At 30.5% G+C, this 5,853-nt stretch overlaps 1 pseudogene; it reads right to left on the minus strand.

The window, feature by feature from the left end:
- LOC106465385 overlaps nt 1-5,853 on the minus strand; it is a 163,917-nt pseudogene that overhangs the window by 142,493 nt on the left and 15,571 nt on the right.

Below are 5,853 nucleotides of genomic sequence, written 5' to 3' on the forward strand. Positions count from 1 at the left end.
ATTTAAGTGAGTTTAAGAAAAAGCTTGATAAGTATATGAATGATAAGGGCTGACTTTAAGAGATTTTTGTTAATTATTTTAATTTGTTTAGAGGATGGAACAGTCAAGATGGACCAATAGTTTCCATGTTGTCCCAAAACATTATGTTATGTTATGTTAAAAAATAAACAATCATAAAAACATTTCATATGGTATCTCTGACAGTTATATTTATACAAAAATATTTACTTTTGTCAAACCAGAAATCCTATTATAATATTGATTATTTCCCTAATTCTGATAAAACACGAGACTTATAAAACTTAACAGTATACTTAAATGTACATAATATGTATTGGTACTTTCATATCAGAAATATCTTACTATATAGCTAAGTAATAAAAAAGAGGCAAGTAAAACTAATAAAAAATCAATTTTACTTAATCCTTAATTTAATCATTATCAGGTAAAATGAATCAATGAAGATCTGTTTGGTACATCTATTCCCTTAAGACAATGAAAGCAAGTGTTAACCTATATGGAATGACAAATATCTTTACTTAAATAGTACATACTGATAAATTCCTAAGTCCTCTTTGTAAAAATTCTGTTGTGACCAAATAAAAACAAGCCCAAAGTAAGTGTTTTGCTACTACATTTCACAAGTTCTCTCAGTAGAAATTCAGCAGTTTCCAAATGAAAAAGTCAAAAGGTTAACATTTTTCTTTATCTGAAAATGTATTTCAGCTACAAGATCACTTCTTCACAGAACAGATAGGAATACACTGTACAGTTACTAAGATGTTATTGTGCATGTGCCAAGCCTTTGAACGAAATTCCCATCCCTACATATAATAACATGTACTGTGGCAATCTATGATGCAATCAGCATTAGATTATACCTCTCCACCAACATGACAGAGACACATCCTCCAAGAGTAGTACTCCCTTTGTGCACTTTATATATATATACCAAAACCTCATTCTTGACAAGGCCAAAGAGAAACATCAGAAGTAGGGAAGAAGGATGGATGGTTCTGTGAAAAGATGAGTATCTATCCGAAATACATTTTCAAGTAAGGAAAATGTTAACTTTGGAAACACTACTTAACTCTCCAAAGAACAGATAGCTAGAATCCTACATGATGATGGGAAGATGATGGAGGGATCAATAGATAAAGAAATGAAAAATAGAAGTTTATTTCCAAGAACATTGCAACAGGACAGAAAATCTCTTGAAATGGAGGGAGGCTAGTGGGAGCCTCAATATATCCATTTCAAGCAGGGAATATTCTTCACAGTACAGTAAAAACTACATACTACATGGTGCTAAAATGTTTCAAAATTGGCAGAATGTAAAGGTTGTTTAACTGGACTACATATCTCAAGGGATCATTAGAACATTTACATGTAAGTATGGCTGGGCAATCAGTTAATATGCGAGAAATACCAAAATAAAAAATAACAGACCTTCATCTCAAACAGAAAGAACACAAGATACATCCAGCTGGTCACAACCACCAGGAATGGTTGGAATTTTAGTGCAGAAGGTGGGCTATGCTACAGTTCCATGTAAACACTCCAGCCCTACTTTCAATCAAGAGTTGTGTCCACTTACCAGTGGGATTACACTAACCCAAAGGGAAACTCTCCATATCAACCTCCTCCATGGCTTGGTACTGGAGATGCAAGGATTCTCCTACTCAACTAAATGAAAATGGGAGGGAGGATTTTGCTTAAAGCACATATATATATATACTGAAGAAAATGAACCCACTGCATTGCTTACAGAAAATACTCTTCTTTCCTGTAATGCATAGAGTAGGGAATAAAAGCATTAAACCTGTCTTTTTCCTGTTGAATGTTAGCAGTTGATATATCTTACCTTTAAATTCATACTATTACTTTCAAACAAACAAAAAAAAAGAAAGCACTAAGTTTAGTTCCCTGCTCTCAGTTCCTGCTGTCCATATTATTTGTGATAACTCATTACACAGCTTCTCAATCTGGGACCTTATGTTCCTGTTCAGTCCACTCACCTCTCTGGTAGCTTTTGTGTGTGTGTATTTTAAGGTAGTTTTTGTAGTAACTGCAAAAACAACTGAGTTGAGGTGCATTCAAGAAGTTCACTAGAGAACCAACATAAACAACTAGTGTAAGAGAACAAATATCAATAAACAGCATATACCTGAGGTATCAGAGCAGCAAAGGACAAAGTTATTGTTACCTGATCCTCATCAAGGTAGATAAACTAGAAGCAAAGGCTGGTTGAGAGAAGAGTTAATCATCCTAAAACAAGGTACATTTAGCAGAAGTTACAGAAATAGGAAACCATGAGTCTTAGAGTCTGAGATGAAGAATGTAAGATAGAACCAACCACATGATATACAATGAAGTAACATTGCCCACCATCACAGTAACTCCAATTGCCATTTATGGAAAATAATACAATTCTTAAGAAGGAGAGTCTGGACCTTCAGAGGTTTTCAGAAAGTAAAGCCTTACTCAATAAGATCCATGAAGCTTAATTTATGGAAAGTACTATTATTATTATTTCAACTTTTTGATCTTTTCCAGTAGGTTCTCATGTGTTTGTGGTACTTAGGCCTTGGTCATTTTTATTTTGACAAATCTGAGATGTATTATCAGCTTTTGCTGGAACCTGGAAACTGGGTTTACTGAGGAAGAAATATTCTTGTTTAAGAAACTATATCACATTTTTCAAACATGTTTAACAAAATCTTGTAGTTTTATTAAGAGAAGGAATCAAAGGAATATAAGAAAACATAATAATTCATATCAGAAACTCTGACTAAAATCAATTTAAAAAGGAGTATCTTTCTTTCTCAAAATCAAGAAAGAGCTAAGATAAGAAAGATAACACTGAATGTTAACTAATAGTTGAAAATAATAAATATATTTTTGTTTTGTTTTTCTGAAATTCCAAACAAAAAAAAAGAATAAGGCTGAACACTGTAGTGCCAAGGAAAATAACGAGTTTTTGATACACACAAAGTTCACAAGAGGAAAGAACATATACAAGATTGTCATCCTCCTACTGGTGATGAAGTATAGTCTACCTAATGCTGATTGCATCATAGAGTGACATAGTATACATTATTATGTGTAGGGGTAGGAGTTTCAACTGTGGAGAGGTGATTACAGAATAAAACTGTTAAAATACTACATTTCACAAGTTCTCTGAGAAAAAAATTTCACAGTTTCCAACTGAAAAGTAAAAGTCCACAATAAACTTTCAAAGAAATTAGGTAAAGATGTTTAAATCTTTGAAGAATTACTGTAGTGAAATATTCTGCTTTATTCATTACATTATATTTACAATAATAATTATCACTATCAAATTAAAACTTATCCATGAGAATGGAGCTGCAACACCTTTACATTTTATTTTATAAATGTTTTAAATTAAACTGAAATATTAGCATAATTCTATCATTGTGAATGATAACTTTTATATAAAGAAACTATAGAAACAGGTATGTACCAACATCTTTAACATTTAATAAAGTAAAATATAGCAAAGATAATAAAACATGTACAGGTGTATCTATCATTTGATTAATTCATCTATGATGTAAATACTTAAAATATGATAATGACAATTTATATTTACATATGTGATATAAGGTATACAGTGGAAATATTACTTTATATAATCTTGTATTATTTATATTGAAAACAAAAAAGGTTTACTTGATTATATTACACTACATTATGCTTTCTCTTTTGATTTTAGTAATAAAGATTCTATCCTTTTAGCTAGGAAAAAACTCAACTCAATTTCACTAAAGTACATACAGAATTTTTTGACATAATATTAGCAGTAGAGATTATATCCTGATAATCCTTTTTTACCTCATACTGGTTTCCCTGTGAACCCAAACAAATTATTCTGAAACATTCATGAACCCTTTTGATTACTTTATTTATACTGGGTAAATCAGATTTCTGAAGAAACTATTCCACAAGATACCTCATTAAATGTATTTGATATTTAGATTTCTGTACAGTTTAAAACACAAACTGTATCAAAAAAGACATATGTTTTAAAACATCAAAAAATATCACAAGAAATGCAAACAGGAAATGATTTGAAGACAAACTCACCTCCTTGAGTAGGTATATTTTGCCACTGAGCAACTCGAATTCCTGTAGGATCTTCTATCCATACTTTATTTTTCTATGTAATACGTATACACATAAATAATTTCATCTATTGCCAACATTACAAGATAAGTGGCACAACATAATAACACAATTTTCTTTTTTACACTGAACTATGTTATTACAACACTCTAAAAACAAACTATAAAACATTACAAACTTAATGCAAAAAATAAAACTTAAATAATTCTTCTGACATCAATTTCACTAAAACTAAAATGTAAGCATAATGTTAACTCTATTTTTATATCAAGAAAAATCACATAAATATTAATGAATAGCCCCTAGTGGCACAGCGGAATGTCTGCGGACTTACAACGCTAGAATACGGGTTTCGATACCCGTGGTTGGAAGAGCACAAATAGCCTGTTGTGTAGCTTTGTGCTTAATTACAAACAAACAAATTAATGAATAAAAATACATTAAATTTTTTATCAAAATGCTGAGTAACATTTAGTTGCTTGATAATAATAAAAAACTTTTTTCTCCAAAAACTGTTTGCATGAGCAAGCTTTGATTAGTTTAATGTATGCATGACATTGTAATGAAAATCACACACAATATTCAAACAAAAAATTAGTGAAACTAATACTTGGGTTATTGTATTTTAGTTCAAATGATGTTTCAGACATGGGGATGAGATCAATAATAATCAACAATAAAATAATATTAAATTATACCTACAACATAACATATGTTTAAATAATCATGTACTAAAAGTTAAATGTTATGAAAGTATTATTTTTTCTGCAATTAAGTAAATTAGTACAAAGAAGAAGTCTTTTCCTAGGAAGCAAGTTTCAGAATAAAGGTATGTATGTCACTGATAGAATCATTGTTAGAATTAAGTGTTTGATACTTGGAGTTCAATGTTTCCATTCTTTTACTTGCCTGACATGTTCCTAGAATCTCTCATCAATTCTATACAATATTTTACCTAAGTAAGGCACATTATACTTACTGCACAGGAATCAGTAAGTCAAACAGTTATACAAGTTTATTGTTCTTTTAACTTTTAAAGGGGAATTTGGTCCATTCACACATGAACAGACGTCCACGTAATCACATTGTTCTATTGTTGTTCATATGTGATAGTTTTGTGGAGGTCTCACTTGATAGCATATTGCATATTTTTCTCACATTTAAAATAAATCAAAGGATAGTTTTGTAACACTGAAGGACGATTCTGATTTGCTGTTAATAGATAAAAGGTATAGGAAGTTATTAAGGTAATGCAATCATTTAAAGGGTAGTAGATCAAAATTAACAGAATATTATCTATTTCGTTAGGCTTTTTTATTGGTTAACAGTCTCACCACGGGAGAAAGAAAATACAATATTACAAAATAGTAATAATACAACATTTGGTGACAAAAGAGGGATATTATTTTGGTGAAAATAAACAAGAACTTTGACTAAATTTCAATCATCTAAAATCATGACCATGAGGTCAAAGAGTCAGAGTGAAATGTTACTCAAAGTGATGAAATTGTTCAGACCAGAGCAAGAAAAATAAAAGACAGAAAATTAAAAGAATACCAAAGAGAAGAAGTCAGAAAATTAGAGGAACATGACAAGAATTTAAGAGAAGAGTTAAAAGCAAGAAACCTACTATTTAAAAAAGAATTAAATTCAAAAATAAATCTAACTGAAGAACAATAACAATGAAACAACCAGAGATGTACAGAG

This window comes from Limulus polyphemus, unplaced genomic scaffold, assembly GCF_000517525.1.
Source record: "Limulus polyphemus unplaced genomic scaffold, Limulus_polyphemus-2.1.2 Scaffold1927, whole genome shotgun sequence".
NCBI classification, from domain to species: Eukaryota; Metazoa; Arthropoda; class Merostomata; order Xiphosura; family Limulidae; genus Limulus; species Limulus polyphemus.